This window comes from Anomaloglossus baeobatrachus, chromosome 2, assembly GCF_048569485.1.
Source record: "Anomaloglossus baeobatrachus isolate aAnoBae1 chromosome 2, aAnoBae1.hap1, whole genome shotgun sequence".
NCBI lineage: Eukaryota > Metazoa > Chordata > Amphibia > Anura > Aromobatidae > Anomaloglossus > Anomaloglossus baeobatrachus.
Window position 1 is genome coordinate 544,589,838 of NC_134354.1, and position 25,639 is coordinate 544,615,476.

Genomic DNA, 25,639 nt, shown 5'->3' on the forward strand with positions numbered 1-25,639 from the left:
ATGAAATTTATTGCTTATTTTAAACAAATTTAAAAAAAAAAAAAAAACTGAAAAGTGGGGCGTGCAATATTATTCGTCCCCCCTACTTTCAGTGCAGAAAACTCACTCAAGAAGTTCATTGAGGATGTCTGAATGATCCAATGTTGTCCTAAATGACTGATGATGATCAATATAAGCCACTGTGACGGGGTATGCGACAGAGCAGTAAGGGACACCAGACCAATGAACAATCCAAGAACATTTAATGAGGCAGGGAGCATAAAACATCCAATATCCAAATGGTTCTTTAGAGTCCACACAAAGGAAACAGATCTGGGGCTATCCGACGCCAAGGAGAATGCAACAGTCCTCAGATGCGTTACCTAAATCTAGCAGCATGGCAGCTGATCCTCAATGTCCAATCGTCCATGTACGGGCCAAGAGGAGCTGGCCTGAGCACAGGTCCTCGCCCTTCACCCAACAAAGCATAACTAAACTAAAAAACATGTGGCTGAATCTCCCACCTCTCCTTGGATCCACCCCCTTAACATTTGCTACTTGTAGCTACTAGTTAGAAAGAAGTTCCTAGACAGTCTCCAGAGATTGTGTACTAGGGAAGCCCCCTGCAGAGGAGAACAATGTATATGCAACCCCCACCAAATCAAGGACAATAGCTACTGCTGAAACCTGATTGCAATATGATACAGGCTGGGGGGATATAAGGTTACAACCCAGACACCTGTGTGTAATCAAGTCTCCATATAAATGCACTGCTCTGTGATAGCCTCAGTATTCTGTTTAAAGCAGATAGCATCATGAAAAGCAAGGAACACAACAGGCAGGTCCGTGATACTGTTGTGAAAAAGTTTACAGCCGGATTTGGTTACAAAAAGGTTTTCCAATACTTTAAACATCCCAAGGAGCACTCATCATATTGCGATCATATTGAAATGTAAGGAGTTTCATACCATTGCAAATCTACCAAGACCCAGCCGTCCATCCAAACTTAAATCTCAAACAAGGAGAAGACTGATCAGAGATGCAACGAAGAGGCACATGATCACTCTCGATGAACTGCAGAGATTTACAGCTGAGATGGGAGAGTCTGTCCATAAGACAACAATCAGTCGTACACTGCACAAATCTGGCCTTTATGGAAGAGTGGTAAGGAGAAAGCCATTTCTCAAAGATATCCATAAAAAGTGTCGTGTCATTTAAAGTTTGACACAAGTGGAGAAAGATGCTCTGGTCAGATGAAACCAAAATCGAACTATTTGGTCACACCACCAAGTGATATTTTTTGCTTAAAAGCAACACAGCTCATCACCCTGAACACACCATCCCACTGTCAAACATGGTGGTGGCAGCAACATGATTTGGGCATACATTTCTTCAGCAGGGACATGGAAAATGGTTAAAATTTATGGGAAGCTGGATGGAGCCAAATACAGAACCATTCTTGAAGAAAACCTGTTGGAGTCTGCAAAAGACCTGAGACTGAGACAGAGATTTGTCTTCCAACAAGACAATGATCCCAAACATAAAGCAAAATCTACAATGGAATGGTTCACAAATAAACGTACCCAGGTGTTAGAATGGCCAAGTCAAAGTCCAGACCTGAATCCAATCGAGAATCTGTGGAAAGAGCTGAAAACTGCTGTTCACAAATGCTCTCCATCCAACTTCACTCAGCTCGAGCTATTTTCAAAGGAAGAATGGGCAAGAATTTAAGTCTCTCAATGTGCTAAACTGATAGAGACATACCCCAAGCGATTTGCAGCTGTAATCGCAGCAAAAAGTGGCGCTACAAAGTATTAACTTAAAGGGGACTTTTCAGTTTTTTGGTTTTTTTAAAAAGTTTAAAATAAGCAATAAATTTCGTTCAACTTCACAATTGTGTCCCACTTGTTGTTGATTTTTCACCATAACATTAACATTTTTATCTTTATGTTTGAAGCCTGAAATGTGGGAAAAGATTGAAAAATTCGAATACGTTCGCAAGGCACTGTACATGTCAGTATAACAATAAATAATTGCACAATTCCTGCACCCAAAATAAATAAAGTATTTACAACTTGCAATACATATCTGTATACGGTTACAAATTTTAAGAGGGTTAGCCATCTCCTAGTGCTGGCAGTCACCTACAAAGCCGAAAGAAAAATTGAATGTTCTTGCTAAACACTTTTATACCACATGTGCAATCTTTTTTTATAATATTTTGTAACAACTCAGCATTATTCTGGCCACTTGGGCAAGAGTGGACAGTTCTTAATTTTGCCAGACGAGTTGTTCATTTGTTCAGTAAAATAAGAGATATAAGCCATTGTTTCACATCACACTCTTTCTGTTTCTGCATATTATTTGTGGAATGTCTGCTGATTATGGATTTCATCAGCATCCTGTGGTGTACTAATCCACATTTGGAGAAAAATTATGCAGTCTAATTGAATCAGCGAACAATGAGAAAACAGCCATGATTGTCTCTCCTCCAATCCTGTAAGACTCAATAGCATCAAATGGAAAATGAGGGATATAGAGAGGGTCTTGCTCCTATCACCCATGTCATTCTACAGAACGTCAGCTTAGGGTCCATGGATCCAGCTGGAAGATTATAAAACTGCTCCCCTGCCCAACACTGATCCCACAAATTCACTAGAAGAATCCAGGTTGGGACAACCTGGTTACCTGCCTACAAACCTTGTTGTGCTCAGTCATTCCTAAGCTTGTCAAATCTCCTCACAGTGGGTGCCCTCCAAAAGTGGGGTACTTGTGGTTAGGATAGTTGGCCCTGGATGCTCTGAAGTCACAAAGATTGTAATCCCATGGTGGGCCAGTGGAAGGATCAGACTCTGTTGCTTGTACCATCTTGTGTACTTGCTGGGAATGCTCTATATGCTGTTGACTGTTGGTGACCCAATAAAGTCATACTGGAGTGTAATACCTTCACTCTGTGTTGTCTGCATAGTGTTCTGCCCACAGGGAAGGAGTATGGACATTTAGTGAGATGAAACCTGGTCCATGCAGTCTTTCTAAAGACAGGTAGGCCAGTGGACAAGAGCAACCACTGACCCTTGTGTCTCCACACCTAATGGCAGCAGTGGGATACTAATCAGCCCAGTTGTTCTGAGGGAGCTGCAGGGTAATTTATAGACACAATGCAGAGGTTCCACAATCAGGGAGGCATATAGGCACAACCAGCAGGCTACAGGTGAGGCATACACAGGAGGTTTCAGAGGCCATCATGTCCAGCTCCACCAGGTTAGCCTTGAAAAGAGGACTGGAGTGGATATACTGCTACAACAAGAAATAGCAACTATGGGAACTGTGTCAGCTTTGACAGATCAAATACCAGGCCACTGATACCAAGTCAGATTTGATCCACGAATTGCTCCATTGGGATACCCAGAACATCGTGGAGGACAATGAAAACCTAGAGGAATTAAACTTCACACCAGATAAAGGATCCATTGTGTCATGAACAGCCGGGGGAGTCATTCAGATATCCCGCAGCTGTTCACGGATTTGTCAAGAGCACAACTACTCTCTAGTGCCCCCTTATTGTCAAGTCAATTTTGGAACTGCCGGACAATAAGTAAATGAGGCTGCTGAGCTATTAATGCCAAATATTGGAGGTCTCACAGCAAGGGTAAATGTATATATCATCGATTCCCGCTAATGGAATATATATATACCTTGGTACCCTTAAGGCTGCTTTACATGTTACGATTTCGCATACGTTATCGTATGCGATCACAACCACCCCCATCGTATGTGCGCATGTTCAATTTTGTTGAATGTGCCGCACAAACGATTACCCCTCGTCACACGTACTTACCCGTCCATGCGACCTCGATGTGGGCGGCGAACGTCCACTTCCTGGAGTGGGAGGGACGTTCGGCATCACATCGACATCACGCAGCAGCTGGCCAATAGAATTGGAGGGGCGGAAATGAGCGAAACGTAAACATCCCGCCCACCTCCTTCCTTCCGCATTGCTGGCCGGGAGCCGCAGGTCGCAGGTAAGATCTGTTCATCGTTCCCGGGGTGTCCCACACTGCGATGTGTGCTACCCCGAGTACGATGAACAACTTGACGTTCAATTTATGAGGAATGAACGATGTGCGTGCGATGAACATTTTACCATTCAATTGCAATCGCACGTAGCTGTTACACACTACAATGTACCTTACAATGCCGGATGTGCATCACTTACGACGTGACCCCGCCGACACATCGTAAGATATATTGTATTGTGTAAAGCGGGCTTAACTGATAGCACCCCAATAATTCTATACAAGAATAATTACGCTGCCAACACCGGACGTTTCACAGGCAGTCTGGCCACCCGTTACAGATAGCATAAGACCCGTCGGGTTTTGGATTCCTAAATATAGAGCATGAGGACAGAAACTATTACATTTTATATATTTAATCCAAAATAGAAGGCAGTGTTTATAAAAATATTCAAGAATTTACAAAAGGGAACAATAAAAATACAATATAGACAGTTACATAAAATAAAAAAAGAGAAATGAAAGAGATTACTACACCTAGTCACGGAATATGGCTCAGATATAGGGTAGGGACATCCCCTTGGAAATGGACAATCCTATACACAGAATGTATATCCCCTGGGCATTGACACAGTGGCTACTAAGACACTGGCTTTTATCAACCTCTGTCCCACCCACAGCCCCTACCTCTGCTGACATCATGTAAGGGACTGGGTTTTCCCCTCTTCCAAAATTATGGAATCCTCATGGTCCTTATATCTCTGTGTGGGACCATCCCACGCGGACGATATTACCGTCGTATTTTTTTTAGGATTTTAGCAGAAGATGGATACCACACAAGGGGGATCCGGTACGTTCTGGGGGCAGATATTAATTTGTCGCTCTTCCGTATGTCCTACGATTAAGCTGAAATATGTGAGATGTGTGTTATGGAATTTTGAGATCAGTGGTATGACCGCCATATCTGGGGGACATATTATCTCGCAATATTAATACTTCCCCAATGGAGACATCACGGCTGCCCTGGCCCTTTGATCAGCAAAGCTATAGTCCTGCAGGAAACTTGTACTCCGCCCCTGTGTATACAGATTGTAGTTGGAGCGTCTCTGGCTACGCAGGGGGTCTTTGAAAAGCTGGGGGATGTGTTGTAAGGTAATTAAAAGGTTCATGTTAAATCCCCTAACAAGGAAATCTTTTCCTGGCTGTTAATTTGGGTAGGGCTCTGGAGAAGGGGGGGGATCACCCCTGATCCAGAGATCATGAAAACATATCTGCTTATTATATTTTCATGACACATTGTCATTCTGGAATCAATAACACAGTCCCAAGCAGCCCAAATCCAGGATTTGTTGGCCACATTTGGGTATCAAGCCTCATGTGGGGAGAAGGCTTGTGTTAGGAAATCAGTGTTAGGATTTCCAGTTTACATATCAACAGCACCTGCCAGTACTTCCACGATGGTCCACTACCGAGAAAATCATCTCCACTATAGAGTGATGCCATTATTTAATGAGTCTAGCACCAAAGTTGATGAACAACTGCAAAGTTTTGAGACCCTGATGCTGATTGAGACAAATACCTGTGGCATAGTTTGACTGACTGGACCCATGTCTGATGCTGGGTCTTGGGACTGCCTGAACTATGGGAAGGACTAGTCATGGACTTTGTCTCACCAGGGGGTCTCCTATGTAGAGTTTGACAGTCAATCTGACAGTACTGCAACTGCTTGCTTGATGGTCGGGTGGCACTGTCTGCTGCTGCTCTCTGGGAAGGGATCATGCGCAAGTAATTAATGAAAAAGATAGCCCCTGAAATACTAGAATGGTTAGCAAGCCCGAAAGCGAAGGCTCCAATGCAAGCAGCCTGATTGGTCGAAAAGTTTACACCTAATCAACCCTGCTGGACCAGATATGCCCACCGATCCCATTAGACCCCTCAACTAGTAATCAAGCAGCCACCAACCATTTGAGCAGGATTATCCCGCTACCCAGCAGAAGCCCCACAATGACAAAGGTTTACAAACAGGGCTCATAGTTTGGCCCACCCATATCGCTGTTAAACTTGTGGTGCCTTTAACATATAGCAAAAGATTGTCTCCAAGGGCGAGGCCGCATGCCAGGATGTCCGCCTGCTGCCCAGCTGGTCAAAATCTTTTGAGACAAGCCATTGAGGTCTGAGATGGTCTTGGGATGCTACCCCTAGATACAACAGCACCAGAGGAAGTGACATACCCTGTCTTCGCCCAACAGTGGGTTGGCTACCCTACACCAGCCAAACTCCATTGCCTCATCTAGCTGGTCAAGGTTGGTGGCATCCAAGGAACTTCAAGACACTGGGTCTTAAATCCCCCTGGTCATCCCAGATATGGTTCCAACAGGACTCTATTTAAATGGCCGCCAAGTGACCATCTCCCTAGCTGAGGGTTAGCACTTGGACATCCCTCTTGCATGTGTGCAGTTGGACTAGGGGACTGAAGTGGGACTCATGGATGGACTAACTACACCTGTTATTATGGGGAAACAACCTATGAAAAAGGATTTCCAGCCAGTTTGTCACAGCTATCACTTGCAACCAAGCCAAGCAGCACCCTGATGTGCATCCTTATGTCACACCTTCCAAGGTTAACCTTTTTTTCTCGTCCTCTATCATCGTCCTCTGATCTGACGACAGTGAGTACACATGATCAGACTGTGGCCATTGACTAGGGGAGATAGATCATAAGGTGTGTATGGAAGCCAAACTCACAGACCCCACCACAAAGCTTGTCCGCAGTGCGGTTGGCCAAACTAGTGAAAGAAATCAGAGGAGGTGTATATAATGGAGTACTGGCTCAGAGAAACACTGGATCTGTGTCCATTAGCTTGTGATAACCATCAAGTACAGACCCCAACACCTATGCTTAGTCCATAATGTCCCTGCAGCTGAACACAAGATGGTCAAAAAGACCCAGGCCTGCCTGTTGTGTACTTTCTTTTGGCCAACGGTCACTGAGGAAGTGTAGAAATACCGACCATCTTGTCCAGTATTTTAACAGATCGGGGAAGTTCTCTGTCATGTCCAATTCCAATGTATACACTTGATAGGAGAACCATTAAAGAGATTTGCCATTAATTTAGTAGGCCCTTTAGCCATCCCCAGATGCAAAAAGGTTCCTCCACAACCTTACTACCGGCTACCTGGAGGCCATTGTCCTGTCATCCATAGATGCAGAGCATGTGGCTCATGCCTCATGCTTTGCTGGACACCTTTAATCAAGCAGGGTTTTGCAGTATGTGTGGAATAGAGATGAGCGAACCTCTAGAGGCTCGAGTTCGGTTCGTTGAACGGAGGCCGCGTTCGAGTTCGGCTCAGCAAACCGTTTGATTAACCTCTCGAACCCCATTGAAAACAATGGGAGGCAATCACAAACACATAAAAACACATAGAAAACACCTTCAAAGGTGTCCAAAAGGTGACAAACAACTCACAAGACAACACAAACACATGGGAAAGTGACAAGGACAAATACTCATGCGAAAAAAAAACAGCTGGACAAGGAAAAAGAGCAGGAGACACAAATCTATGAGTATATGCAAGTGAACATCGATGCCATTACTGTGCAACTTGAGCCTTGCTCATTTTAGGCTTCCAATCTGGATAAATGGCCTGAGCTCGCCACTTATGCCTTGGGGATCTTGTCGTGTCCCGCAGCCAGCGTTCTCTCGGAATGTGTCTTCAGTGCTGCTGGGGGTGTGCTGACAGATAAGCGCACGCATCTGTCCACTGACAATGTGGACAGACTAACGTTCATCAAGATGAGAAGTCATGGATCACAGAGAACTTTTCTACCCCTGTGTCATCCAGGGGAGGCGAAAGGCAGGTGTATTTTTGAGAGTGCTTCATGCAAAGCATCTTTTTAGGATTGAAAATGGTGGACAACTGATGCCTGTCAAGTGGTGTGTGTGTGTGTGGCCCAATTTTTGGAAACGAGGGAGACTGTGGTTGGAGTCCCCTTGTTGTGCTTTACAAGATTTTAGAAGGGCATGACATGCCTTAGAGGTTGACTTTCAGCATCTGCAAACTGTTGGCTACAGAAATGCTGCCTTTCCAACCTTTGGACAAGAGGATTTTCAAGACCTTATGCCCATCGCAGTGCCCCAAGAGCCGATGCCCAGTCGCCACTCTCCAAGAAAGGCGTGCCCGCGCTACTCCAGCAGGTCGCACACATCACCGCTTCCTTGAGAAACTCTGTGTGTGACAAGGTGCATTTCACCACAGATACTTGGACCAGTAAGCATGGACAGGGGCGTTACATATCGCTGACAAAGCATTGGGTAACTATGGTAAGAGATGGAGAACGGTCTGCTGTACAAGTCTTGCCGACCCCACGAGTTGTGTGTCAATCCTTCCTCTGTATGTAGAAGTTCCTCCACTGCTTCTGCCTCCTCAACCTCATCTGGGTCCTCCACCTCCGCCCAAACCCTGTGTGTTCAGGCCACCTGCGTTGTAACTGCGCACAAGGAATCCCACACACCTCCTTACTATGCTGGCAGCAGAGCTAAACGGCATCAGGCGGTTGACTCTTTACTTTGAGATGTCTGGGAAATGTGAGTCACACCGCTGAGGAGTTGTGGACGGTAAGCTCTGGAGTGTGAGACCGAGTTTCATCAATGGTTGTCTCCTCTCAACCAGCAGCCAGGGAAGGCCGTGTGCGACAATGATGCAAAAACCTGGCTGTGGCCCTTCTTCAGGGCAATGTGACACACGTGCTTTGTATGGCTCACGTGTTGAACCTGGTTGTCCAGCAATATTTAAACCACCATCCCGGCCTACATGGCCTTCTGCAGCGGGCACGCTTGCTATGTGCTCACTTCCACCTTTCACACCCAGCAGCTTAACAACTTGCATTGCTCCAGAAGTCTTTAGTTCTTGCTTTTCACCACCTGAAATGCGATGTGTCGACATGCAGAAATTTGAATCTGCACATGTTGCAGCGTCTGTGGCAGCACCGCCGAGCCCTGCTGCAATACGTTATGACGTATAGCCTGGGCTAACTAGATCCAGAGGTGGTGCAGATCACGCTGCTGGATTGGTGTCAGATCAAGGACCTATGCAACCTTCTTCACAGTTTACAAATGTCGACGAAGATGTTTAGCACTGGCGATGCCATTATCAGCATGACAATTCCAGTCATCTACATGCTGGAGCACACTCTAAACATTATTCGGAGTCAGGTGGTGGGACAAGAGGAAGGGGAGGAAGTACAGGAAGAGTCATATGCGGAAGGGATAACAAGATCTACAAGGTCCAGACGGTCAGCTGCATCAAGGCGGCAGGCATGGGACGGTGGGGCAGAGGGATTAACAAGTGTGCATAGTATCAGCAAAACTGTTGAGGAAAGTTCATGAGCCCATGAAGAAATGGAGGACGAACGATGGGCATGGAAGACTGAGCAGATGAGGGAGAGCTTGCTCACATTTTGGTTGTGTGAGGTTGGGGGGAGAGGGCAGAGGAAGGAGGCATGATTCTCACCTCTCCGCCAACAACACAGCAAGGACTTGGTCCTCCTGGATGCGCAAGACACATGAGCGCCTTCTTGCTGCACTACCTACAACATGATCCTCTGATTGTCCGAATTCGAAGTAATGCTGACTAGTAGGTTGCCACACTGTTACATCCCTGGTACAAGACAAAATTTGGCAAAATAAGTCCTACCATAGAAAGGGACGCACGTATTCAGGAGTATCAGCAGAAGCAGGTACGCAATCTTAGCTCGGCTTTTCCACTAAACACCAGTGCTGCACAGAGTGAATCTCAACGCTTTGTCATGGCTCGGAGGAAATGGTCTTTTACTTATCCACATCTGAAGGACCGAGGGCTGGCTGCTGTGCTGAGACGACGTTGAGTAGGGTGTCCCTGCTGAGTTGCAAATTTGTAAATATACAAAATGAGTGGCAAAAGGCCATATGTTCGTCGAAAGGGGAACAGGTGTGTTGGAAAGGAGAAAAAAGTTTGTGTCCGTGGGTTTGGTGGTTAAGCAACAGTAACATCTGCTGAAGAAACACCATCTGTTACGGAGGGGGCTGGCAGATTAGGATAAGGTGGTATATATCACAATCGCCAGTCGGGGTCCACCGTTCTCCCAGATGCTGGCAACGCGAAGATTAGGCGAAGGATACAGTGCTGGGTGGCTCTGAAACAAATAGTAGCCTGAACCAAGTTAGACGACACTCAGATCTGGAGACTGTGAACCCTGTTAGCGTCACAGGGTCCACACACCCAGCCCAGTAACTCCCTGTTAATAACACAGGGGCCATTGGGTACGCTGTCCGTGTGCGTAGGGGGCACACCTGTGGACAGCAGGAGCAGCAGCAGGCCAGTTAATGCCACTGGGCTGCATGAGCAGGACTGGTAGTGCAGGAGCTGGTCTCAACCGTTCTGCGTTACCAAGTGTGGTGGCAGCCTGCACCGACGCCCTATCCCTGCCTACCTCTGGCCTAAAGGCGCAATGGGTTCAACACATGGAGGTGTGCTCTTTCTGAGCATAATAGAAGACTGCGCACCTCCTTGTTGTCTCCAGCCCCTTTTATAACCTGGGTCCGCCCAACCAAGGGTGGACCACAATGCACCTCCAGGAGCCAAAAGCAGAGTGCCACATCATCAGTGGCATAACCAGCGGCCTATTCAGAACCGCCACTTCAATGATGACCTCATGGCAGCTACGACCCAAACACCTCACCAGTCATCGTCTGATGAGCAATAAGGTGACAAGTCATAGTGGCGGGCCTCTGCAAGCCAGTCTGGAGTGGCATGGCCACATCATCAGGACACCTGATGACCTGTGGCCTATCTGGGCCTGCCATGTCACGGACAGGGCCAAAGAGTTCATTACCGGACCTAGCCTCTGATGCAGTAAATGACTGAGCATGCTCAGTAGCCTGAACAACAGTCTCAGAAAAAAGACTATCAGCTTCAGCATGCTCTCTAGGCACAACACCGGACTTAGACACGGCACGGAGTCCAACTACCTGTGCAAAGAGGCTTTTCGCAGTAAGTGTGGGAGCATGCGCTGTAGCCCGAACTGAGGACTTAGCCTCAGGAATGGCACAGTGAGGCAGAGCATACTCAGTAGGAGAAACACTGGGCTTAGGCTGTGGCTGGGGTAAATCGACACACTCATGCGCACTAGCCGCCTCTCCACACTTAGACGTGGAGGAGAAAGCAGCCAGCTGGACGACCCGAGGCACGGACAAAAATGTCAGCTGACGCCTGGGCGCTACTGGAACCGCAGCAGGCTGAAAGCGTCTACGGCGGCACCAATTCGTAACACTAACTACCAGCCAAAATAAGAGGTGTACTTCTTCGCGTGGATGATCTGATATGATCCCTTTTTTCACGGACACGACTATCGCTACCAAATGTAGATGAGGCACCAAAACAGCAGCTGTTTCAATGGATCTCAAGTGCTGCATAAAGTGGCCTCTCCTCCACCTCAAGTTCAATATCCCAAAATCTCCATTCCTCTGTGGTGTCAACAGAATCACTCTTGCTTCCTAACAGCTCTCAAGTTTTCAACAGCCCTGCTGAGTATGGGGTAACAGAGATGGTTGAGTCTACAGAGCTGTTCAGTCACACTATAGCCTGGGAATCAGAGGTCTGCTCCAAAGCTGCTGTGAGTCCAGACAAGGAAATGATCTGCACTGATGCCCAGAAGCTTTGTGAGTCGGATGCAGGCCCCGATGAAGAAGGTGCTGAGCATAATGTACACCCTCATTCCCAAACTGTAAATCCTCCTGGTGGAGACAATGGGGAACATGCTGATGAGACTCAGATACCTTATTGGAACGACAACTTTACTATTCGGTCAGCGCAGGAAGAGTTTGGCTCGGAGGACTCTGGACGGGGTGAGTGAAAACACACAGCGTGATGATGAGGTTGGAGACCCCACTTACTGTCAAACCAAAGTCACCCAGTCGATGAGGTCAGCAGAGGAGGTGGAGGAGGATGCTACTGATGACGAGGTTACGTTGCATCTTCCTGGACAGAGACAAAGTACTGGAAGCACGTCAACAACTGAATCCTCAGCCACAACTCTGCCTCTGAGCAGAAGTCGTGGTGGCTCTGCAGGTCGCATGGACTGTAAGCCTTGTTTAGCCTGGGGATTTTTTGACATCACAAAGGATCACCCAAGTCATGTCATCTGTAAGATTTGTCACCAATCTCTAAGTAGAGGCCAAAAACTCACTACTTAGAGTACTTCGTCCATGAAGTGTTACATGTGTCACAAGTTTTACATGAATTGATAGCGTGAGGGTGTATTGATCAGCTTTATCAACTGTGAATGCAACATGCTTACTTGCAGTTCATTGCATGCATTGTTGCAGACTACCCACAAGGGGCTGCTGTTTTTTTCCATCAGCCTTTGACCGTTTGGTCAATATAGCAATAGCAAAACGGTCTTTGGCTGTGGACTTGGAGAGCAGAGGAGATGCGGTCTATGAACAGAAGGAAAAGCTAAAGGTGTGTGTTACAGCAAGGAGCCTCCGCGGAAACACTTCGGTCAATTGTGAGAGGAGTCGTGTTTGAGTTTGGTAAGATGGACCGTAATGCCTGTGAGCAGCATCCTGTGCCACAGACCGATATTCTTCTGGTGCTGTCAATACTGTTTACCGTGAGAGGAACGTAAATTCTGTATTTATGGCAACTGGACACCACAGTACCCGTGTATGGTAGGCTGGGCTCAGACAGTAATGCGTGCACGCAACACTTTGCTTTCTTAGCAAAACACATATCTGTTCTGCTTAGGCCGACTATATAGACAATAAGACTTGCTGCCTCTGCACTGTCAAATTGTCACTGACAGTTAAAATCATAGAGGGACAGCGACACGTTTGCATTGACTACAAGATTTCCAGGACTCTGTTACTGAGCTGTGTGGTTTGCATTCACACTGTTATCATCTGCCTTACCTGTGCGGCTTCAGCTAACAAGGTTATTCGGGGGGGAATGGGTTTTGTTATGTTTAGGTACATAAGTTGTAAGCTCTTGTGATGCGACACTGGTAAGTCGTGTTCGCACACACACACACGCACCCACACACACGCACCCACACGCACACAAACACTACTACTCCTGCTACGCAGAGGGATTACCAGGTAGTAGGCAACTATTTAGACAGTCCCTTGGTTAGGCAAAAGTTGGTGAACAGGGGGTATAAATCGCCATTACGAGTGTCGCAGCATAGGGGTGTAGGCTTTTGGAATTGTAAATAGATTGTTCTATTCTTTCAGTTTTATGCATGGTTCTTATTGTTTGTTTTGGGAAAGTTAAAGAATCATTTATCAACCAAACTACCTAGAGTCCTTTTCCTAGTGTGTGGTTTTGCTGTATACTGGGGAGCCCACTCTGTACACTACTTTAAATGAAGCATAAGTCGCAGTGGAAAGGTCACTATGCTACAATGCTGCCTAGCAGGGCGGTGCAACCACCGTCTGTCCCATCAATGGCATCTGCGTGCTCTTCATCCTCTGTTTTTGTGGGGATAGCAGTCACACACGCTTTTTCACGCTGACCTTCCACCCCTTTACCTGCAACAGGGAGTGTGATTGTCATGTCATCAGTTGTTTTGGAAGTGGAAACAGCTGGTGGTGTTGAGCTCTCTCAGACATCGAGAGAACCACCTTTGGATGAAGGCAACATTATATCCACGCCTGCACCTTCATCACAGATTGGCTGGACTACCTGCAGTTAAAAATTGCATAGCAGAAATGGAGAGGAGTGTAAAATGCACATGTTGTGTACCTTGCTTGACAGCAAAGAAACCCTAAGGTAGTATCCCAGACAACTGGAGTATGCCCCTAACAGTGGCAGCACTTTTGTAAATTAAAATTGTGTACCAGTAATGGAGAGGAGTGTAAAATGCACATGTGGTGTACCTTGCTTGGCAGCAAAGGAACACTAAGGTAGTATCCCAAACACTTTTAGGATGGCAGAAAAAGTGTCAGCTCTTTGGGCAAATAAAATTGTGTGGCAAAAGTGGGCAGGTGGGTACAGTGCCCGGGTTCTGTATGTCAGTGGACAGGAAAGGAAAACTAAGTTACTATTCCAAACACTTTTAGGATGGCAGCAAAAGTGTCAGCTCTTTGGGCAAATAAAATTGCGTGGCAAAAGTGGGCAGGTGGGTACAGTGTCCTGCTTCTGTGGGTACCAGGACAGGAAAGGAAGCTTCACTTTCTATCCCTCCTAATGATGAAATGCAGCAAGGAATTCCCTGAGCTTAGGTACACAGACGCTGTTATCTGAAGCTGTATACAGCGTTTCCATGGACATGCCTGTCAGCTATGTCTCTGAGCGCCTGGAAATCAGCCCTGAAAAGGGCTGAAAAAAACTGCAGTCCCTAATCTGTAGAGCGCTGTGTGTATAGCGTACACAGCAGGAGCGGCGGCAGGAGCAGAGTGAGCAGTGACTGTCACCCACACGCAGAAAGCAAATAATGGCGGCGTGAGGGAAAATGGCCGTATTTATAAGGCAAGGACATGTGACATTCACAGACCATGACACATGCCCTTGCTTGTCTGGCAAAAAGTACACTTAGCTGTGTGTGTGAGTGTCTGTGATTGGCTGACATCCTGGCCCGCCCCACTGCACACGCGCTTAGGAAAAAAAAAAATGGTGTTCAAAGACATAATCCAGGGGTTCCACAATCAGAGAGGCATATACGCATAACAAGCAGGCCATAAGTGAGGCATTCACAGCAGGTTTCAGAGGCCATCATGTCCAGTTCCACCAGGTTGGCCTTTAAAAGAGGACTGGAGTGGATATATTGCTGCAACAAGAAACAGCAACTACAGGAACTGTGCCAGCTTTAACAGATCAAATACTGGGCCACCGATACCTGGTCGGATTTGATCTACGAATTGAGAATTGGGAACTGAGCGATACAGAGTGGGACTTGCTTCTGTCATCCTTATTATTCTACAGAACTTTAGCCTAAGGCCCATAGATCCAGCTGGAGAATTACAAAATTGCTCCACTGCCCAACACTAATCCCACAAATTCACTAGGAGAATGCAGATTGGGACACTTGGTCACCTGCCAACAAACCTCTTTGTGCTCAGTTATTCCTAAGCTTGTCAAAATCTCCTCTCACTGGATGCCATCCAAAAGGGGGGTACTGCTGGCTGGGATAGTTGACCCTGGATGCCCTTAAGTCGCAAAGATTGTAATGCCTGGGAGGCCAGTGGAAGGGTGAGACTCTGTTGCTTGTACCATCTTGTGTTCTTGCTGGGAGCGCTCTATATGCTGTTGGCTATTGGTGACCTAATAAAGTCTTACTGGAGTGTGGTACCTTCACTCTGTGTTGTCTGTATGATTTTGTTCCCACGGGCAAGGAGTATGGGCATTCAATGGGATGAGTCTTGCTCCATGAGGTTCTTCTAAAGGCAGCCAGGCCAATGGATGAGAACACCCAATGACCTCTGTGTCTCCACATATTTATCATATTGACATGTGTCGCCCGGGGACCAGGGGGGTACTCAGATCCGGGCCATGAGGTCACTTCTGTGGGAATCACGGTGGCGTGACCCGGTCTGTGATCCCAGGCTCCACAGTAAAAGGGGGTTTGGTAAGGGAGCTTGTCCGTGATGCCACCCACGGTTGTGGTGAGGTTGTGACACCACCGCTGCTCTGGACGGGGATCCCGGGAGTGATTGTATGGAGCAGCTAGATGTTAGTTCTCCCCTCCGTGGGTAGGGGGTTGGTTGTCCCGGGGCCCGGTGAGGTAGGTGGATGGGTAGCAGGCGGGTTATGGGGCCTGGCGAGGTGCAGGGTCGCAGGGGCAGCGCTGTGCCGCATGGCACGGGGTACTCACTCAGCCAGTAATCATGACACAGTCCTTGGTAAAACACTCGGCTGGATGGACGGGTGCCCACAGACGGCTGCGGTTGTTGTTTCTCCCCTGACCCAGTTTTGTGGTGTAAGGCCTTTCTTCCACCTCCGTGCATGCTCCTCCTGCGCTCCGGCTTCCAGCTGGCTCCCCAGTTCGGTACCGGTGGGCCACCGCCCAGCCCCGGCTACCTACGGTTCCACCAACTGTCTCCCCGGCTCCCTGCAGACGGCCACTACCGTCTGCCTGACTCTCTGCTGCACGAGGGCCCTAGGCTCCAATCCTAGGCCCCAGTCTGCCTCTCAGCAGACCTCCTCTCTCTTCCTCTCCTAGACTTGTCTGGGCTTGTTTCCTGCCTCAGGCCAGCTAACTCCTGGGTGGGCATCTCCATCTCCTGACTCCACCCACCTGGTGTGTCAGTCTGAGCCCGAGGAAAGGAATCAAGTTTCACTGGGGATGTCTGCTGTGAAACTACTGGGGGTGGGTGTGTGTGTGTTGTTACCTGTGGCCCCTGGCTTGTCCAGGGCACCACATTCCCCCTTAGCAAAATGCAGACCGTCCTCGGGCTGCCCGTCCATAACCGGTTTTATTTTTCTTTTTTTTAAACTGCAAAAGATTAAAACATTAAACACAAGTATTTTCAATCTTCCCACAACGGGATGCACATTACTTTAACGTTGCAACAGTAATCAAACACATTTAATAATAACAGTGGAGTGGGTCCTTCAGTCACTCACCCAAACAACCTGGCCCTGATGCTGCCCCTAAGAAGTGGGCAGCACCCCTTGACCCCAGTCCAGAACCAGGCTGCCCAGATAGTTAACGGGTTGGGTGCTTCGCTGCCGTTGCGGCCGGGCGGACTGCCGGAGCCGTCGTCATCTCCGTTGCGGCCAGGCGGACTGCCGGGGCCGTCGTCATCGGCGGTGCGGCTGGGATGGAAGCCGGGACCGGTGGCAGGGTGGTGACGATGGCCCTCCCTCACAGACGCTGCGAGCTCCGCTACCGGTGACAGGGGTAAAGGGTCGGTCGGGGCGTTGGCCGCGGGCACTGAGGTTTCAGCGGTGCCGGACGGACGGGACATCTCGTGCAGCGGTGTTCCAGGAACCAAACACTGGCAGAGTCCTGGCGTCCCTGCTTCCACAGCCGTGGTTCACATGCGGCCGGACGCCATCCCGTCCCCCTTAGCCTCTTTTTAGCACTTCCTTCTTCAGGGGGCGGGGCTCCACTTTCGCGCCTTTCCTGCTCGGGGAAGACGCTCGAGCGGGAAATTTTTCGCGCCCAAGATGGCGGCTTTGCAAAACTTTTGGCCGGACACCTCCGGCGGTAACAAGGCGCACCTCTACCAAACGGCAGAGCGGTAGGATCCTGTTTGTGACGCCATTTGTGTCGCCCGGGGACCAGGGGGGTACTCAGATCCGGGCCACGAGGCCACTTCTGTGGGTATCACGGTGGCGTGACCCGGCCTGTGATCCCAGGCTCCACAGTAAAAGGGGGTTTGGTAAGGGAGATTGTCCGTGACGCCACCCACAGTTGTGGTGAGGCTGTGACACCACCGCTGCTCTGGACGGGGATCCCGGGAGTGATGGTATGGAGCAGCTAGATGTTAGTTCTCCCCTCCGTGGGTAGGGGGTTGGTTGTCCCGGGGTCCGGTGAGGTAGGTGGATGGGTAGCAGGCGGGTTATGGGGCCTGGCGAGGTGCAGGGTCGCAGGGGCAGCGTTGTGCCGCACGGCACGGGGTACTCACTCAGCCAGTAATCATGACACAGTCCTTGGTAAAACACTCGGCTGGATGGACGGGTTCCCACAGACGGCTGCGGTTGTTGTTTCTCCCCTGACCCAGTTTGGTGGTGTAAGTCCTTTCTTCCACCTCCGTGCACGCTCCTCCTGTGCTCCGGCTTCCAGCTGGCTCCCCAGTTCGGTACCGGTGGGCCACCGCCCAGCCCCGGCTACCTACGGTTCCACCAACTGTCTCCCCGGCTCCCTGCAGACGGCCACTACCGTCTGCCTGACTCTCTGCTGCACGAGGGCCCTATGCTCTAATCCTAGGCCCCAGTCTGCCTCTCTGCAGACCTCCTCTCTCTTCCTCTCCTAGACTTGTCTGGGCTTGTTTCCTGCCTCAGGCCAGCTAACTCCTGGGTGGGCGTCTCCATCTCCTGACTCCGCCCACCTGGTGTGTCAGTCTGAGCCCGAGGAAAGGAATCAAGTTTCACTGGGGATGTCTGCTGTGAAACTGCTGGGGGTGGGTGTGTGTGTGTGTTGTTACCTGTGGCCCCTGGCTTGTCCAGGGCGCCACAGACACTTATAGCAAGTTGTTAGTACTATATTTATTATGGAAATTTTATTTTCCGATATTTTGAATTGTGCGAACCTCTATTCCCAGAATTAAGGATCACATCACTAGGGAAGCCCACCATGCATCTCTTTTTCTATATTTAAATAAAGTGTATGTGTGATAAAATCTCCATCACAAAACTAGACGAAAAACAATCCTACCAGTAAATTGTGGGTATTCTAGACCCTTAACATTATACTCTAGGGCAAACCTGGGCAAGGGGCGGCCCGCGGGCCACATCCGGCCCGCCTACTCTCTGTGACCGGCCCGCCTGGCTCAGGGCATCCTTGCTGGCCGATCAGTGATGAGGGCAATCTGACCTGTTGTCCGGAGGCTCGTGGTCAGATTGCCCTCATCACACGCTGCGTGCCGGGCAGGGAATAGAGGACAGATCCTGCAGCGCCGCACAGTGTAGGCAGCGGAACGCAGGAATCTGTCCTCTGTTCCCTGCCCGGCACCTTTCTCTGTGACACATACGCGCGCCCTGATGTCATCAGTACGGTGCGTGTGTGTGTCATTTCAAAAGTTCCCGCCCGGCAGGAGAAGAAGCTGCAGCAGCCGGGGCCGGTACGGAGAGAACAGCAGCAGCGCAGCGAGGGCCCGTACAAGGGAAGAAGCAGCTGAGCGGGGGGTGCGGTGGTACGGGGGTGCCTGAGGAGGGAGAGGTGAGTGGTGATTAGTGACCTGAGGGGACAATGGGGGAAGGGGGGGGTAACTGGTGACTAGTATTTGGAGTGTAGTGATGTAGTATATGGGAATGTAGTTTTACAGGTGTAGTATATAGGGGTCTAGTGATGCATATAGGAATGTAGTGATGTATATTACAGGTGCAGTATATAGGAGTGTAGTGATGTATATTACAGGTGCAGTATATAGGGGTATAGTGATGTATATTACAGGTGCAGTATATAGGAGTGTAGTGATGTAGTATATGGGGATTGTTTGTGTATATATGTATATAGTGTGTGTGTGTATACATATGTATATGTGTAAATAAATATATATATATATATATATATATATATATATATAAAATATACGTACACAGTATATATGTGTGTATTTGTGTGTATGTATGTATGTGTATATATAATATGTGTGTGTGTGCGTGTGTGTGTGTGTATATATACTATATGCAGCTTTGTCGCCATAGAACAGGGGGCCAGATACAATTTCTTGCACTGGGGCTCCAAGCTGTCAGTGCCCGCCCCTGCTGCTGAGAGCAGACATTTGATTGTGGTGTTCCCGGCATTGGCTCCGTGTGGAGCTCAAACATAACTAGAGCGGGTCTGGTACCTAGAATCAGCGCAGATAAAAGCCCGTAACTGCGAATGGGACTGGAGTTACATCGGGTACCACGCGCTCCCTCCCCGCCCCCTGCAGCGGCGTGCCTGATTGCGTTTCTCCGGTACCTGTTTGCATACATGTGACAGGTACCGGAGAAAACATGAGTCTGTGAAATAAAAAGATTTTCCATATTTACCTGCTTTCTTCGGCTCTGCTGCCTCCCACTCCTGACCCCCACTCATTCATCGATTATTCACCGCACACAGGGCCTGGAAGCCGGAGCATCGCGGTGACAGTGCCGGGCACAGCACCGTTGAGGACATCACTGCAGGGACAGGTGAGTATTCTACAAGCACAGTGACCTCCAGGAGGTCATCGGAGTTCCCAATGAACTCTGATGACCCCTTTGCGACACCCACGCTACAGCTTCACGGGTTCATCAGAGTTCATTGGGAACTGTGATGAGTCCCCGAGGTGCTCGGCTTCCAGGTTCTCAACACACACACACCTGTATACTCACCCAGAGATGCGGTCCCCAGCGGTGTCCCTACTTCCAGCTACTCACTGCAGTGAATATTCAGTGAGTATAATTACCGGTGATAAGGAGCGGGAGGCAGCAAAGCCAGAGACAGCAGCGCATGAGAGAGGTAAATATAAAAAATCTTTTTATTAAAAAGACTCGTGTTTTCTCTGGTACGTGTCACACTGATGTGACCCAGATCACATCAGTGTGCGATCCGTGTGACATCCGTGCTGCCGGAGAAAAAATGGACATGTCTGCGTGTGTGCGTGCAGGGCCACGAGGGGTCACACGGTCCGTAACTTACTGTTTGTTTATGAAGGGATAGTATATATATTACAGTTAGGTCCAGAAATATTTGGACAGTGACACAATTTTCGCGAGTTGGGCTCTGCATGCCACCACATTGGATTTGAAATGAAACCTCTACAACAGAATTCAAGTGCAGATTGTAACGTTTAATTTGAAGGTTTGAACAAAAATATCTGATAGAAATTGTAGGAATTGTACACATTTCTTTACAAACACTCCACATTTTAGGAGGTCAAAAGTAATTGGACAAATAAACCAAACCCAAACAAAATATTTTTATTTTCAATATTTTGTTGCGAATCCTTTGGAGGCAATCACTGCCTTAAGTCTGGAACCCATGGACATCACCAAACGCTAGGTTTCCTCCTTCTTAATGCTTTGCCAGGCCTTTACAGCCGCAGCCTTCGGGTCTTGCTTGTTTGTGGGTCTTTCCGTCTTAAGTCTGGATTTGAGCAAGTGAAATGCATGCTCAATAGGGTTAAGATCTGGTGATTGACTTGGCCATTGCAGAATGTTCCACTTTTTTGCACTCATGAACTCCTGGGTAGCTTTGGCTGTATACTTGGGGTCATTGTCCATCTGTACTATGAAGCGCCGTCCGATCAACTTTGCGGCATTTGGCTGAATCTGGGCTGAAAGTATATCCCAGTACACTTCAGAATTCATCCGGCTACTCTTGTCTGCTGTTATGTAATCAATAAACACAAGTGACCCAGTGCCATTGAAAGCCATGCATGCCCATGCCATCACGTTGCCTCTACCATGTTTTACAGAGGATGTGGTGTGCCTTGGATCATGTGCCGTTCCCTTTCTTCTCCAAACTTTTTTCTTCCCATCATTCTGGTACAGGTTGATCTTTGTCTCATCTGTCCATAGAATACTTTTCCAGAACTGAGCTGGCTTCATGAGGTGTTTTTCAGCAAATTTAACTCTGGCCTGTCTATTTTTGGAATTGATGAATGATTTGCATCTAGATGTGAACCCTTTGTATTTACTTTCATGGAGTCTTCTCTTTACTGTTGACTTAGAGACAGATACACCTACTTCACTGAGAGTGTTCTGGACTTCAGTTGATGTTGTGAACGGGTTCTTCTTCACCAAAGAAAGTATGCGGCGATCATCCACCACTCTTGTCATCCGTGGACGCCCAGGCCTTTTTGAGTTCCCAAGCTCACCAGTCAATTCCTTTTTTCTCAGAATGTACCCTACTGTTGATTTTGCTACTCCAAGCATGTCTGCTATCTCTCTGATGGATTTTTTTCTTTTTTTTCAGCCTCAGGATGTTCTGCTTCACCTCGATTGAGAGTTCCTTAGACCGCATGTTGTCTGGTCACAGCAACAGCTTCCAAATGCAAAACCATACACCTGTAATCAACCCCAGACCTTTTAACTACTTCATTGATTACAGGTTAACGAGGGAGACGCCTTCAGAGTTAATTGCAGCCCTTAGAGTCCCTTGTCCAATTACTTTTGGTCCCTTGAAAAAGAGGAGGCTATGCATTACAGAGCTATGATTCCTAAACCCTTTCTCCGATTTGGATGTGAAAACTCTCATATTGCAGCTGGGAGTGTGCACTTTCAGCCCATATTATATATATAATTGTATTTCTGAGCATGTTTTTGTAAACAGCTAAAATAACAAAACTTGTGTCACTGTCCAAATATTTCTGGCCCTGACTGTATATACAGTATTGGGTAAAACTGAGTTAATTATATTAGTCTGGCCCTCTAAAACCATTCCAATTTCTCATGCGGCCCCATGGGAAAATTAATTGCCCACCACTGCTCTAGGGCATGGTTCTCCTAGGGCCTTTCGTAGGTTGCAAAGTATAACCAAGACTCCTCAGCTTTAAGTATGAATAACAAGAAGCAGACAAAAAGTGACATGAGGCAGACAAAAAACAAAAAGTACAACAGTATTTTGTAGTAATCTTATATAATGGTAAATAGTTCCAGTAGTAACATTAGATTTACAAATTTGTCTATGCAATTTATCATCAACGACAAAGTTTACTTGAAGAATGCTCTAATACATTTCTCTATCTTCACCAAGACAAGAGTCTTAACAGAAGGATAGCAATTACGGAACAGTGAGGAAGTAAGTATAGGATGTAAATAAGGAAGTAAGTATACAAGTATTGCAGGACACAACATATAGTACAGTATATGTTCATCTGAATATCCACCTCTAACCTTAGCACAATCTGTGACATAAAATAAAGATTGTTCATTGAAAAAGCCTAATATTTGTTGAAAAGTAGCTACAGTCCGAGATCTTCCTAATAAGTCTAAAATAAAGAGAATTAGAAAATTCCATCTACTCTTCTATGAGAAAGAAGGAAGCAAAAAAAAAAATTGCCACCTTATTAGAAAAAAGAAGATTTTTATCAGTGGACCTATATTTCAGCGGTCAGATTGTCTAATTAAGGAGGGATTAAGGTCGCGGACTTCAGAAAATGATTTCCTTGTTTTGTGTATTTTAATACATTCATAAATAAATATACATTCTTCTAGTTTCAATTTCCTGTTTCTCGCCTTCTACCCATAATACTGGACAATATCTGATACTTCTATAGAAAATTAATTTTTCATCTGCAAAACTGAAGCTATGGTAACTAATGTAAAATCATAAATACAAGTCAAATATTTTATATATGAGTCACTATTGTTTGTGATTTGTGATTGTGTGAATGTACTATTTTTTGTATATCTACTTTGCTTGGAGACTGTAATTTAAAAAAATGATAATTTTAGGTAGAAATCAATAGTCAAAAGAGTTCAAGTGTAACACTCACGGCCGGTGTAGGGACAGTGAGCAGGGTTAGTGGACTAACTGGACCACAGGGGGGAAACGGGCTTACTCTTAAGTAGGAGGGGCTTGACTAAGCATACGCCTCAAGTTGGACACAAGGTACCATTCCCAGGCAGTGACTGGGACTGTGGCAGCTGATTCCCTGAACAGGTGATGTACTCAGGTATAGGTGGGATGACTGAGGCATGGTGGAAAGGTGGATATGGACAGGAATGATGGGTACAGGAGGGACAAATAGGTATGAGAAGGCAGGTACAGGTGACGGACATAGGGATAACGGAACAGGAGCTCAAGACCAGACAACTAGCTAGCAGACTGGTATACTGACTATCTGAACATGTTGCACAGGCATCTCCCCAAATGGGAGGGTGCCTTAAATACATAGTGCCTCTCAGTCATAGGCCGAGAGGAATTTCCTTGAAATAGCGTGCCGGCCCTTTAAGAGTAAGGCCGGTGTGCATGCGTACGTGCATCTAAGGTGCACTCCTGGGAGTCCTGTGCGGCATGTACAGGGCCCAGAAGGTGAGGGCAGCAAGAGTGCACATGGCAGGCAGGGGAGACCGGTACCTGGCCATAGTGGTAAGTCGGCGTCTTTGCAGGGACGCCCTCGCTACACCACGTATTCTCAATAACAGTAGAAAAGTATTCATGAATATATGCTTTGGATGTTTCAGTTTCTAGCAGTGGAGTGGTTTAGCCTAAATAATAATTGAGTAAATATGGGCATCAGGTAAATTTTAACAAAAGATAATTTAGTCATATTAAATTTGAAATTTTCTGCTTTGCAAAATTTACTCGCAAAATTTGATATGCAGTGTGAGTAAATTAGCTGCAATCACAATAGGGCAAAGCCTCTAATTACCCCAAAAATATGTGTAAATCACTCTGAGTCCTCCTAGGACTGTATAAAACCCATTTTAAACTATTTAATGCAATAATAGTCATACTAATATTCAATTGCTCTCAACCTACCTGGCTAGGGAAACACAGATTGTAACCATTGGATAACAGCTGTATTTAGGTTGCTTATATGGGTCAAATGTTGGTCTATTACAATATGGAAGTATGCAAAAGAAAAAAAACTTTATCTATAGCATTCACAGTTTGTCAGGCAAACAGTACCTTGAATTATGGAAATTTTTATTTTCTCTTTTTTTTTGTTAAAACAATAATATGGCAATCTAGGAAGCACACGTTTATGACACACGGGTCTTGGTTTCAAGATTAGTGATGAGCAGGCACTAAAATGCTCTAATGCTCATTACTCGAATCGAGCAGGTCGACCCCCCAGATGGATTTGACTCAAATATTGAGTATAATGGAACTCAATGGGAAACTAGAGAATTTTTCTGGCAGACCCTCCCAAGAGGTCAGAGGGGCAGTAAAATCATGGAAATGGATGGAAACAGCACTCAAATGGAATGGGAACAGCATGGGGAAGATACCTGGACACATTTTTGAATCCCTGGTTCCCTCTAGGAATAATGTTGCCAGAGTATTATGCTACTTTTACAGAGTGACAATAAAACATATAAAAATAAAGATAAAATGAAATTTATAGGAAAAAAATGTAAGGAAACATTCTTTCCTGTAAAATGACTTGTACAAAACAAATTAAAAATCTGAAAAAATAACCCTGCCTCGTCCACTTCTTTGGCTATATTCACACATTGCGTTTTTGCACTTTCCCTTTGCTTAAAAGAAATGCTACAAAAATGCTTAAATAATTGATATGCTGCATCTTTAAAAAATGCTGCGGTTTTTCCATTTCAGTCTGGAAAAAACAACAATAGTAGTATTAAATTTATGAAATCTCCTAGCTTTTGCTTTTACTGTAAAAAAAACAGTTTTTAATTTTCACAAAACACTGAAAAAAAAGAAATAAAAATGCAATGTGTGGATATAGCCTTCATAGCCTGGCCATCTCTCACCATATTTCTCCATATTTATTTAAAGAAGGAATTGCAATACACCATGGAAGATACTTAGAGGTAAGCCTCAGAATATATTTTTTTACAATTTTAAAGTGAGATTTGTACAGTTGTAAAACCTATGCAAGGCCTAGCAAAAAATAAAGGAGGGATTCCAATATAGCTTGGAAGACATGTAGCAGAGTTCCTTAGAATATTTTGTTTTACAATTTAAATAGAGTGGGACTCATACGTTGTTAAAGCCTATGAATTAAATGCAAGTGTTCAGTGTTTGGTCTTGTGTGTGGATGGCTGCGTATTTCTGCTTGCATTCTAAGGCTTGGATAAGGGACATCTGCACGTTGCACTGGGACAAAAAACAAACATGGCTGCTTATGGTGCTGCTGATGGGCAATGACAAGTGAAGGGCAGGGGGCATCTGCGCCTGCATACTGCACAAGAGATTGGCAAGCATGTACCACAGGGGAAGAGGCAGTGGTGTCACCCACAGACACGGATTTTTTGACCCAGGTAATTGACCCATCTAGTAGGGTGTTTTGAAGAAATGTGTCTGACCATGCTGGTTCTGGTCAGGTTGGTAATGGTCA